The sequence below is a fragment of the Athene noctua genome, chromosome 20 (assembly GCF_965140245.1).
Source record: "Athene noctua chromosome 20, bAthNoc1.hap1.1, whole genome shotgun sequence".
Classification (NCBI taxonomy): Eukaryota; Metazoa; Chordata; class Aves; order Strigiformes; family Strigidae; genus Athene; species Athene noctua.
In genome coordinates this window covers 3,130,585-3,144,481 of record NC_134056.1, presented here as the reverse complement: position 1 = coordinate 3,144,481, position 13,897 = coordinate 3,130,585, and positions in this window count along the sequence as shown.

Genomic DNA, 13,897 nt, shown 5'->3' with positions numbered 1-13,897 from the left:
GTTTCTGGCGGGGTGTCAGCTCTACAAGGGAACCTGATTATTGCCGTGGTCGAGGCTGCCGGTGCTGGCCACAGGCAGTGGCCCAACGCCTGCTGGCCCGGCCGGGAGCCACGGGGCCAGCGGGAGCCAAATGCCGGGGGGTGGTTAATCCCCCCGGCTCTGCTCTGCAGCTTCCACCGGAGCCACAGCTTGAGGAGCCGCTGTGAGCCGAGCAGACAGGGCCAGGGCACGCGGGTTTTTCCAGCCTGATCCAGGGGAAGGAGGTGGCGAAAGGGGGGTGTCCTTGGTTGGGGTCCTAGGGCTGGCCTGGGGTCACCTCGCTTCCCTGGGACACAGGGATCTTAGTGTCCCTTTGGGGACATTAAAGCCTCTCTGGGGACATGGGCCAGGTGAGAGCCCTCGTGCAGGGGGAGCAGGGAAGGTGACTGGGGCCAGGTCACCCTCAGGGTCCCCTCTGGTGGCTTCTCCCAGACGTGTCCGAGCACCCAAGCGAAGGTGTTCCCACCACCCCGCGCATCCCCACCCGCACCAAGGTCTGGGGGGTCAAGGCAGGAGAGAGGAGACCCGCACCATTTCTAATAAATAACATTTAAAAGCAGCAAATAACTTTGTTAAAACCTGACAAGAAAACCAAGCCAGCAAAAATACACCAAGGAAAAAAAGCGAAGGTGTTTCAATTAAGGGGTTTTCTTCTTCTTCTTCTTCTTTCTGCCATCTTTATGATGTGTCCAGCTGGGAGTGCATTTTGCACTAAAGCACATGGGCAGGTGTGTGTTGGCACGCGGGTGTAGTGGGTAGGGAACAGAGCCTGAGGAAAACACTGACTTAGAATGCAGAAACACTGCTTTTGTGCTCAGTCTTTTGCGGTCTGGGAATGAAAAATAATTTAATAGGCAAATATGTAAAGCTTCCAAGTTTAAATGAACTTGTCCATGTTAGAACACATTTCCCTTGCAGGATACACACATATCTATGTGTGTGTATTCGTGTGTGTGTGAGCGGGGTGCCAGGAAGGAACAGGTACTGCCTACAGCAACTGCTGACCGTGATCCTCCGACAGAGGAAACTATTTAAATGGTCTTTTCTGGTTTATAAGCAGAAACTGCACATTGGCTACCAAGATGTTTGGTCTTCTTTTTATTTTGAACAAAGACTCAGGTAATTTCTAACAAACGAAGAAAGGAGACCTGATGCAGCGATGCTGCTGGGACTGGCACCGGCCAATGCACCCTCAGCGCTATTTTAGGGCTCCCGAGGGATGGAATATCCAAATGGAGGGGACCCGGGTCCCTTCCCCTTCCTCTGACTGATTTGCTGTGTGTGAAGCACTGAGATCCTCACTCTAAACCCAGGGAAAACACAGAGGAGAGCTGACAACTGGCTCGGTCCTGACTCACCAGAGATGTTTTTTGACAATTATATATGACCTGGACCCTCCTCCGCAGCGCAGGCAGAGCTGCTTGCTCGTGTGAAGGAGAGATCCCAGAGATTAGGACTCAGTAAATATTTCAGCAAAGATGCTGCATTTTAACAGGCAACTTTGGTCACCAGCTGCCCCCAGTTCAGACAAAACCAATCTCCGCATCTTTTTTTTTTTTTTTTTTTAGCTCCCTGGTTATTTTTCCACTGCGGCCTGAAGAGCATCTCTGTCTCCCTGGGGAGGGCAGAGCCACTTGCTGCCAGGATCTGGCTGGATGCACGTCCCGCATCCCGCTCCCACCCGGGCACCAGCCTCTTCCAGCTCCTACGCAGGAGCCTGTAAAAAGTCTTCGAGTCAGCTGGAGGCGAGTAAATCATTCCTGACAGCTACATCTCTACAGGGCAGTTAGAATTAATGTAACAATTTGGCGTTTAATGAAGCAACAACATGCTGGGCTGCAGAGAATAGCTGGGACCTGCTGCAGTCATATTATAATCCCTGAGGGACCCAAACGGCAGAGACTTCATCAGATGCTGACTTGTTAGGCTGAGCAAACGGCCGTGCGGGAGGAAAGCGGAGCCAGCCAGCGTCGGGCAGCTGAGCGCGGCTCACAGGGACCAACCTGCGGCTCTGAGCCCAAAACCATGTGGCCTTTGTGCTCCGGGGACGGGCATGGGTCTAAAACAGAAGGAGCAGCCCAGGGGATACGAGGGAGCACGTTGGTTGTGCCTTGTCCGTGCCGCTCTGCCGGGAGCTGCTCGCCGAGGGTCGCGGGGAGCAGGTCACAGAGATGCTGGATCAATGTTGTCTGTGTAAAAATAGAGCTTGTTGGAAGGGTAAAGAAAATAAACCAGCATCGGAGGTGCTGGGGAACTGGCAGAACAGTGTGTTTTGGAAACGAAACCCAGCTGGATCGGGTGCTCTGCACCCAGAAGTCTCTGATGTCCGCAGAAGTCGCCGGTATTCCAGCCGTCTCCAGGATAAGGCCTTTAAAAAAACCCCTCACTGCATGAAGGAGGGAGGGAGGGGAACGAATGCAAATGACTTTGGAGACAATCTCCTGTTTCCCATGTATATACATACGCTCTCAAAGCATTGCATCTTGCAGCAGCTTGGATGCTTTAAAATAAATCATGCAGTGCGCTTTTTTTTTTTTTTTCTTTGCTTGCTTTTAAATGAAACTGTAGCACAAAACAACATCCCCTCACTTCCAAACCCATCCACGCTGGTTCTCCTCTCCGGGGCTGGCTGGTGTGTGTGTGTGTGTGGCCATAAACCTCAACGTGTTTTGTTGTGAAGCGTCATGGTCACTGGCTTTAAGGGCTTGACAGGTTTATAAAGTGCTGAGTGTCCCAGAGGGACCGCGGCACTGTTTGCAGAGAAGATGAAGCGTGCCATATCCAGCTGGTCTAACAAGGCAGCGGGAAATCTAAATTAATTCAGGAATCACTTCTGTTTTTCCGAGGGAGGATGTTGTTCTCAATCTATGGAAATAGCCCATCGGAATACTTATTAACAGCAGGCACGAGGGGTGCGACGCCAGGCTCCCCTCTCCTGCAGTGGTGTAAATCAGGGGGCGTTCAACAGAAGCGCAAAGCAGCAGAGTGAAACAGGGGCTCAGGGCTGTGTCCCCACACAGACAGGGACTCAATCCCATACAGGGCTGGGCAGGATTCGGGGTGGAAGGTTTATTTGCACCGGTTTACTCAAACCTGCCTGTAAAGAGGGAATCAGCCTCAACAAGTCCCACCTGGGCTCTGCAGGGGAGGCCAAAGGGAGTTATTTAATGCCTCCCACCACCCTTTTTCTAGGGCTGTGTCCTTGCTCATTCCTGGCCTCTCTCAAGCATTGTGGGGTCTCTCTGTATTGACCATTTGGGACCTGGGATTGAGCCTTCCCTCTGCGCTGAAGGTCAGTGGTGTGAGCTGCGGGGCTGGGTTGTTGTAAATCCGTGGGATGTGGGGTTGAGCCCATCTCTAGAACGTGATGCTCGGCGTTTCCCCAGGAGCTGGCCCGGCGTTCCTGTGGGTATGTGTCCCTTTATACTCATGGGGAGGTTGGTCCCCAACGTGTGATTCTTTTCTCAACTAAAAAAAAATCCAAAACAAACCTCAGGTGATCTCAGCTTGATGTACAATGAGCTTTTAACACAGCCTGGGATTGAGGGGTTAGAACTGTTTGCTCGTTCCTTTTTGTGAGGCCACCCGATGATGGGCTGTGGCTGCTCTCCCTTCCGCATGCTGCAAGTCGGACTAGGATTTATGGGGATTTGTTTTGTTTTCTCAAATGTGAATTCTAATTTAAAAGGCAGAAAAAGTTCTGGAGGCTGGATGCTGAAGTTCCTGCTTGTCTGCTCCTGGAACCAATCCTGCTGCTGCCTCGCTCATCTCTGGGGGTGGGATGGCTCTGGCGAAGGAGAGGGACAAACCAAGCTGTGTCTGTGTGTGCGGAAGAGGAGGGACGGTGATCAGCTCCTGGATAAGAATGCTGCACCAGGCCCACTGCTCCCTCGGGTGCTGGGGGGTGCAGGTCCCCAGCCCAGGCAGGGCCTGATGGCCTTGTCTGAGGATGATGAAGCAAAGCAAGGCTGCGTGTGCTGAGCAAGCCAGGGTGGCAGAAGGGGGATGTGTGTGTTAAAAAGGTATTTGTTGTAACTGGTCTCTTCAGAAAGTTCAGTTAAATATCCAGCGTGGTCCTCGTCACCCTTCTCCTCGTGGTCTGCGTGCAGCAACTGCTCTGACGGCTCTGGCCAGCCCCAACCCGGAGCCGTGGGGAGCCTTTAGCTAAATGAGGGAGGATTTGGACAGCAGACCTCTGTGTTTGGGAACTGGGCTCCAGTTGTTGAGTTTATCCTGTTGAATTGGCTTCATAGTAAACGGGGTTTTTATGAGAGCGATTGAGAAGGAGCAGAGCCAGATCCTGCTTCTGTCACTTGCCACCAGCGGTACTTAGCACAGCCTTTTCATTTTCATTTTCTGAACATACCCTCCTCGCTGTGGCCTGTTTCTGACAGGAGGCTGCCATGAACTTCCAAATTAATTTTCCTGAACTATCCTAATCATTCTAGTTGGAACATCCCCTTGTTATGATCTTACTGGGACTTGGCTCTGGGGGATGAGGGTGTTTTGATGATCCTGCCTGATGTGGCAAAATTAAAACTTATTCTGGTTTTAATTTGTACTAATCATACACTCAGAAATAAAGAATTGGTCCCCCAAGTGTTTTTCTGGACTAGAGGACCGGACTTGCTTATTTGCATGGATTAATATGCTGCATGCTAATTGTGGGATACTATTAGCCACGCTGCAGCAACAGGGGCAGCGTAACCACACCGAGTCAGGCTTGAGCCACAGCTGTAGCTCAGATCCATCGAAATACAGATTTGTGCAGCTTTTTATCGCTAGATTTGACAACAGGAAAATCGTTGTTTTCAGAAATAAATTCCCTTGTGTTGAAGTATCTCATTAATTCAGAAGAACACTAACTGGACACGCTTTCATCTGGTGGGATATTGTTTTTTTTCCCAACTCAATATAAAGAGCAGGGGGTTACGTGCTGTGTGCGAGTTCAGCTGTTCAGAGCAAGCGCAGCGCGATGCAGTGGCAGGTCCTGAGCAGCGCTTAGAGGAGCTGCTGCTGAAATATCTGAGCCCTCAGCTCAGATTGTTGTGGGCTGCTATCGGGCCTGGCTGTGGTGTACAGCTGTAAAGAGATGTCCTTGTGCCCCACAGCCTGCCTGGGGGGTAGGACGCCCCTTCATGCCGCAGGAGAGCTGGGCTGGGGGTGCCAGGAGCTTCTGCACTCCTGGGTGCTCGCAGGGTTTTGGGTCCTTGCGTGGCCCCGCATTCAAGGTGAGCCTGTTTTTCCTTCAGGCGTAGCACAGCTGGAATATGATCGCTTTTGTGGCTCGGTGGTTTGACACATTACTTGTCATTAATATTGAATCAAGTCAAGCAAAGATCAAGTTGCAGTGCATGGAGCCTTGATATAGTTGTGCTTTCCCTGCTGTGCCCGACAGGCTGCAGGGAGAGGGCTGGGATACCCGGGGCGGAACTGGGATACCCGGGGCGGAACTGGGATACCCGGGGCGGAACTGGGAGCAGAAATATCACAGAGATCTGCCGAAGGCTCATGAGCCAGGACTGAGATGGACCCCATCACCCTCAGCTTGCTGCTTCTGTGGGGACAGGAGTCACCCGGGAGTCACCGCCTGCTTTCAGCACAGCAGATGTTTTACTTTCTGCTAGTCTTGGCAGAAAGGCCCAAATGCTCAGCAGAGGATGGAGGAAGGGAAAAGCAGAGTGGTCTTTATTTTTTTTTTTTAAGGCTATCCCTGCTCCTGCTGTGAGTTACGGTGAGGAAGGTGTCAAACTTTATCCCACCCCAGGGAATGGCTTCGTAAAGTACCAGGTCTCCTTGGGGCAGAGCCACGGCTGTCACTGTGCGTGTGCTGGGCTTACGTGAGCCCCTTCCCACTCCTGTGCAAGGCTCTTTTCTGAATGATTTCCACGTAGCTCTATCGCTTCATGTGTGCCCACAAGTGAATTGCAGGTCACACGTACCCGGGGCGCATCGGGCACGGGCGGACGCTGCGGCGCTGCCCCTCCTGTGTGCGTCGGGCTCGGGTTGGAAAGCAAAGCCAACACTTATCTCGGGTATTTTTCAGCTGTCACAGACCAACCCACAGCCTGATGGCAATTACGAGCCTGGAGGTCAAATTCATCTTTGAAAAGTGGAGTTGAAGGCACTTATGCTTGAGGCAGAGACACCGGTGGTTAAAGCCAGCGCAGGCTGCATTAGCTGTGTTTTGGGGAGCTGTGTCGCTTCCCCCAGGTCAGCCAGTCGTGCTAATGAGAAATTTGCTCTGAAGTCACCTCTCCTCCATTAATTAAAGCTGCTTGGTGCGAAGCAGGGAAGAGGAATTGAGGAAGGGCTCTTGATGCAGTTACACTTTCCATAGATGTTGCTGGGTATCCATTACGGCCTGTGAAAGCCTTGTCAACATTTTTTCCAAGGAAGAATGAAAATGTAAATAACTTTAAAATGATTCAATGTCACTGTGGTATGGAAAAAGGTCATGCTGCTGAGGACCATTTATCTTTTTGCCGATTTAAAGAGCTTTTTTCCTATTACATTTTTTGAAATTAATGTTTTTAAACATTACCCAAAGTAATGTTAACAATCATGGGGTTTATGGGATTGATTGTTACGCAGGCTAGAATTTAAATTGAAAAAGATTTGTTTTAGGTAGTTGTTGCTGGGGTGTTTTAACAGACTTTTTGATTTATTGCTTATAAAAACGTTTGCATGATTTAATGGAAAGAATACTTGTGTGGGAACTCATGTAGAATATTTTTTGGGGAGTGAGTTTGGGATTATGGAAGCAGAGCTCATGTGCATGTAAATGTTGCAGTATATAAATCTGAGGTGAGACTGAAGGGACGGGGACTTTATTTGCAGATTAAGGGTTGGAGGGAAGATGGGCTGGAGGTTTAGTTTCCCCTTAGGCCAGTACAGAGCTGCTCCGTGCTGCTGTGAGGGCATTTGGACCTCTGTGCTCTGAGAACCTGGCAGTGTGGCAGCAAGTCTGTCCCTGCTAATGCGCTCGGCAAGACCTAGTGCAAATCTGGAGTTCAGATATCAGCCTGGTGTCCCAGGCAGCTGTGCCACAAACGGTCTGTTGTGGGGTTTTTGGTGCCTGCTACCTGCCAAGTGTCAATCAATACAAGTGCAAAATGCTGCATGAGCACAGAGGATGAGGTCCCTGATCCAAGGAGGATGGCCCAGCAGAGATCTTGGAAATAAGGCTTGGGTGTTAAAAATTAAGGTTCAGGCTCGTCAGTGTGATTTGAAGAAAAATGCTTGGAAAGAAGGGTGTAAAGATGCTCTCTGCATCTGAGGGCAAGCCCCACATCTGTTCCCCACGGGGCCGGTGGTGAGAGGCTGTCAGGGAAGGTGGGACGTGGGTCCCTGCCTCCCGCGGTGGCAGAGCACAGCCCGCAGAGCGAGGTGGGCCAAGTCCTTCTGGGTGGCTTCTCTGCTCCTGCTGTCCTGCAGCAACGCTGACTTGAAGCTAATCTCCCCTCGAGTCATTTCTGACTCTGAAAACAGGTGACACTTGTGAAAGGCTTTCTGCTCTTCTGCACGGGAAGAATTTTCAGTCCCAAATCTTGGTTTGGGGAAGGAGGGGGGGGAAAAAAAAAATAGCTGCGCTCTTAATAGAAATGCTTGGCCTGGTGAGATGTACTTGCATTTTTCACCTCTGTTGCCCCTGCTACATCAAGTGTGAGGGAGCAGGGGATGCCACAGCTGGTGCTTTGCATGTAATTTTCACCCTCTTGTTAATGACCTTGCAGGGATTAGCATGGCCTTCTCCATATGCCAGTAGATTATGTCTGTTGGCAGCTGCTACTACTGGAGCAAAATGGGATAGTTTTCATTAGGAGTGCTTGACACTAGGTTGCCCTGGGTGTCGTCAATCCTAAACTGTCAGTGCCTTTGAATAAAGCAGCGTACAGATGTGATTTATTAGATGTGCTGCTGCTTTGCTGAAAATGTGGCGTTTTCAAGTCAACAAGGTCTTGCAGAAGTGTGAAAGGGACCTTCTTGCTCTTCCCTACTCACTTACCCTTCCACCCCGTGGGCTCTGTGGGGTTGTCCAGCAGTGCTGGGTGGAAAATCTGCCCCGAAATGACTGAATGAATGAGGACTTGGATGAAATAATTCCCCTGTGCTCTTCAGCATAGCTACTCACCAGTAAATACATGTGTGTTTGTGTTTAGTGGGGGGAAACTATATTTTTCACGGCTTTAGCAAGTATGTTCTGAATGAACATTTCTATCCAACTTGATTGGGGAGTGGGAGGAGCAAAGATTCTATTCCTCAGCATTGAAACATGGCTTGACCTTGAAATGATTTTATTTTGATGATCAAGAAAATATTTAGTTTTACCACACAGACCTCTGCCCCCTTAATTCAAGCCGTGCAGAGGAAAGTCAAGTTTTGGTATTTGCCTTATTCTTGTAACTGAATTAGGGGCATATCCTGAGTTTGCAGAATATTTTTGTGGACTGAGCTGGACATAGGGTGTAGGGCAGTGGCAGGAGGTGGGTGAGACCCTCACCCAGCTGCCAGAGGGATGCTGCAGAGGCTCCCCTGCTCCCTTTGCCCTGGGAGGAACCAGGCTCTCTGTGTTCTGCAAGGTTATTAATCCTCTGCTTATCCTGTTTTAAAATAAGCAGTTTAAAGGAGGCTGTCAAAGATGATAGGCCACAAATCCATGTCATTCTCTTGATTTGCAACAGTAAAGCTAAACCCTCATGTGTCCCTCCCTCCTTAACAGAACAAGGGTTTGTGCTCCCCATCATGCTGCAGCAACAGCCCAGCCCACCCGGCTGGGGGGGACCCGCTCCTCGGGCAGGGCTGCTGGTTGGCAAGCGCCTAAGACTTTCCCGATGACACGGGGAGTATCTGGACAGCCGATCCACAGAATTCGGTGGTGTTATTCAGGGTTTGTGTCCACCTGACAGACCCATCCATCACCGATGTGATGTGGCTTTATTGAACAACGGACTTGGGTAAGGGACCAGCTGCTGCGGGAGAGTCCTGAAGCGTTTTGCTCTGCTTGACTTTGTGCCCACGTTCGAGAACGGGCCCAGCGGCCCTTCCGAGCAATGCTGAGCAGAACAGCTTCAGCACAGACTAACTACTTAACGAGTCTTTGTGCAAGTTCAGTAATCACCAATTAACTATCTAAGGCATGCCAGAGGAGGACTAACAGCCGGGTAATACACCAGGTACCATTCCTCTTCAGTAAATATGTCCTTTATTATCAACAGGTCATTCTTTTATCAGCAATAGTTCTGATTAAATGAATAGTACACGTGGGATATTGGATTTGGAAGTGATAATGCTAACTGAATTTTCCTCATTGTTTATGGCAATGCAGAAATTGCAATAAACATTTGGTTGGGACCAGCCCACATGCCCAGCAGGCATTGTCAAAAAAAAAAGAAATCCAAGGAAAACCCTAAAATTTGAATCAAGTTAATTTCTTCGCCCATAATAGTCCGAAAACATTCACAAACATTGTCTCCTGTCAGAGCTCACACTTCCCTGGCGCTGAGGGAGGCGAGTCTGTGTGAGCTGGGCACTGGGGGCTGTTTTGTGCCCAGGTTCCCCAGGGACAGCTGGGGGGGGGCTGTGGGCACTGGGGGAGCAACTTGCTCCAAGCCCCTGAGCAATTTCCTACTTGGAAGAAGATACTGAGGAGTGGTGAAAGGGTGTGGGCAGGGGATGATAAATGAGGGAGGAGGAAAAAAAGGAGCAAGAATGGAGAATGTGAAAAGAAGTGCTTGAACTCTGACTGCAGTAGCATTACCCCACAGATGGGTTTGACTTCTGTATTCAGCAGTAGGAATAAAACATCACCCTCGACAATTAGAGGCAGGATCAGCACAGTTAGTTCTTGGGAGATAAAAATGGAACGGGTTAGTTAACAGTGATAGTTTTAAAAAGCCCAGGAGGTAATTAGAACAGTCTTTCTCCTAAGTAAACACTCAAGTCCAATGCCAAATAAATACTGAATCAAAAGTAATAATCATGGCTGTTTTCTTGCCATATTACAGCACCAAGTACATGAATCCTATCAGCATGTATAAAAGGAACTGCTGGAAGTCCCACAGAGGTGTTAGGGTCCAGGTAAATCCACCTGCTGTTCTCATGCCTGGGAATTTTCCCTTTGCAGCCAGGTTGAAGTGCTGTGAAAATATCTGGAGAGAGGAGCGTGTGTTTTACTGTCCATGCTGGTGGTTGGAAGTGTTCTTCCTCGCCAGTTGTCTGCCTGACCACTCAGCTGCGCCCAAAGCTCCCTTTGAACAGTGCTGAAGGTGCTTTACCCCACTCCCCGATGCCCTGATAGAGGAGGGCATGTCAGAAGGTGTCAAACCAGCCAGCCTGATTGTTACGCTGAGCCACGTCCCTGTGAGCATCTTGGTGACACGAAGGAGAAAAGGCAGAGTTTTCACCTGCCTCGTGGTCCTGCAGGCTGTGGCTCAGCTACACGTGTGCTTTTGAACCAAGTAGGTTGGAGCCTGAAGAAAATCTGGGGATAAATTTGTAATGCTGCTGTCTGCCCCTTGAGTTTCTCTGCACCTTTCAGGCAGGAAAATGTTTCTTTCTCCTCCAAAAAGTGAGGCAGATGAAATCTGCTGTAGGAATGTAAGGAGTGGCAAGCTCGCTTTCTTAGAAACACGGGTGTAAAATTTTTATTTGATAATTTATGCCATAGGATTTTGGGGATTTCTAGCAAAGGGCGAGAGTTACTGGCAGTATTTGGGGGTTTGGAATTTAATGAGGTAATTTTCATTATCCAAATTCCTTTTTTCATTAAACTAAGTATTCTATTATTTAAAATAAGGAGATATTTGAATATACGGGTATTTGCAATAGGCAAATTAATAGTCATGGTAGGAAAGTCTTAACTGCTTTTCCCCCCACTTTCATTCTGTTCTCATTAGAGAAAAGCTCATTCCGAAGTTTAGTTAATTATTTAGACTACCGATGTAAACCTTCCTGAAAACATTCTCTTGACATCGTAAGTCTAAATTAGAAAGAGAATTGACATGAGAACAGCTTTAACACATTGGTTGTCACCACCTGTGAAATATATGACGTGATTTTGGCATAGTTAACGTTCCTGATAGCCGGGCAATATGACATCAGCCCCGAGAAAGGTGTTAGGGTGATGGGGGTGCTTGTACCCTAGAGACTGGAACCCCCAGTTGAAAACTGTGGGGTGTAACTGGTGTCACAGCCGGGGCCAGAAGCTGGCCGAGCCCCGCTGTGTCAGACCAAGGTGTGTGGGAGAGCAGCAGGGCCTGAGCCAGGGCAGGATGAGTTCTGCTCCTGCCGTGTGCCCCGCAGCTCCCCCCCGGGTTCCACAGCCATGCGTTGTGCGACCCTGACCTCGGCTTCCTGCACCCACCCTCACCCTCCCCACCCCAGCAGCTCAGCACCGTGCTGGGCTCAGCCTGGCGTGGATTTAATTTGTGGTGCCACTTTTATAATTTATTTTTTTTTCTAGGTGAGGGATCTGGCACTTTGTATCCTTATGCACCCTTTGGGATACCCATGGATGAGTTGGGGTGCACTGGGGGTGACCGGCTTTTCCCCTTCACATCCTGGAGAGGGGGGTTTGTGTCAATGTCCTTGCTGCAGTGCTCAGGGATGATGCTCCAAACATTTACTTTCCCAGAACTGCTGCTGAATTTATCAGGAATGAAAACTATTTGGTAGAATAAGTTGGAGAAACAATACAGCTCCCAAATACTAGAGATCCTCCCCGGGGCACTTCCAGGTTAAAGCCTACCCCAAGGTCTCCTGTCAGGGCAAAGACCTGGCTCAGGTGGGCCTGCTCTGAGGTCCTGCAGAGCCAGACCTTGCTTAGCAGGTGTGGAGGTACCTGTTTCGGAGACAAAATAACTTTAATAACCTCTGGGTTAAGATCAGTCCCAAACATGCTGAGGAGTGGATATATGTCGGGGTAGGAGCAGAACCAGAGGGCTGAGAAGCTACTTTCAAAAACACCCGGGGACCCTCATGTTAGTCAGGACACTCTTGATTCTTGACTACATTTTTTTTTAATGAGGTGCAAGTCTGTAACCAGAAGACACTAAAAAGCAATTGCGTTAAATAACGGACTACATTTGACTTTATGGATTGTTTATGGGATCTTTCTTTTATTAATTCTTTATCCTTTAATATTATAAAGGATTTGTGTCTACAATAAATAATGTAAAGTTACATTACATCCTCTTTGGCTTAAAATTTTAATATTCCTATTGCCCATCTCCATAAAGAAATTGTATTTGAGGTCATTGCATATGTACAGCTGCAGTCATAACCCTAATGGAATTACTATTCAAGCACAGGCGAGATTAGTATGAACGCCAAGAAACTACCCGTCTGTCAGGGGAAAAGGTAAAAGTTCAGAGTTCAGCTTGCATCCAAATTATTTATCTCCCTAATAACTTAATAGATTGAATATATTACTTGTCAGTGACCTTGATGTACAACAATAAAGACCCCTTGGTTGTGTCAGAAAATATATGAGACTATAATAAGTAGTACTTATGTAGGGGAATAAAAACATATTCTTTATGATAATGAAGTCTCTTCCCACAAGGACACCACAAGGACGTGAGGCCGTGTAAATACAAACACCAGCTTGTGTTGGGCTGTAGTTGCACGCTGGCTTCCCTCCCAAAGTCGGCTGCAGAGGTGCTGGTGCAGGACGCTGATGCCTGCAGATTCCTGCAGATGCCCCAAGCCCTGCCTGTGGGACGGGTCCCTCCCCGCGTGGCGAGGGAGGGCTTCTGCCCTTTGCCGCTTGTCCAGACACACGTTACATCCTACATCTCCTCTTACAACCAGTTTATGTGGAGAGTTAGTCCCTTGCTTTTTTTTCCAAAAGAGTCCCGTTGACTTTGTGCCAGTTCTCATTACTTCCATTCTGGATTTCCAGAGAATTTAAAAGAATAATATAAATTAGAGTTTAGGATCAAAGGTAATACTGCAAATAGGCACGTTTACAACATGTCTAAAAATAGGGAGGTAATTTCCCTGAGTGCCGTGGTCTCTGTAGCAGTGCAACACGATGTCTCTATTTCTTTCTGTTTCTATGTCTATTTTTCAAGGCTTCACATTATCTAAAGGGGAAAACAAAAAGCCCTCGAAGGATATTGTTCTTTAATAAGGCTTATGATTATGGATTTGTTTCTTCCTCAGCCAGCACAGAATCAGTATTAATATACTCAAATGGAATGAGTCTCTCCTCTTTAATAGGTCATTTTAATCATATTTAAAGTTTTACTTGGAGATGGATGGAGGAGGGTGAGGGAAGACAGAAAAAGAGGAACTTATTTTATCTGTTTGATGTTTTCCACTTAATCCCCCTGCGCCTGCCTGCGGTGCCAAGCTGAGTGCAGCGGTGGCTGTGCTGCTGCCTCCGATACGTGCCAGGAGCAGCCCTCTCCTCCTGGGATACCCTGGGTGCAGGCTGCAGGGGAGCCCAAAGGGCTTCCATGTCCAAGCCTGAACACCAGTCTTGGAAAACAATGCGACATCCTGCCTCGGAGGTCCCTGAAGTTACAAATCCTCCTTTCTTCCTCACTCAGCGGTGCTGTGTGCTGGGCTGATCCTCCAGCCCCTTCCCCGAAAGTGCAGGGCCCAACCCTGGGCTGAGGAAGCCCCCGCAGGCTGGTCCCTGCTCCCAGGGAGCCCACTGGAGCTGGCACGTGTGCGGTTGTGCTCCCATTCCCCAGCCACTTATCCCAGCAGCCTCACGTTTTTGATTGTATTTATGGCCACTTAATCTGTGCTAGCAGCCAGGATCAAATATATCTCCAAGTATTGATCAGCTTTAGGCTGATAGAAGTTCAAGCTCATGAGGTCTCGGTCTTTGACCCTCAAATAGGAT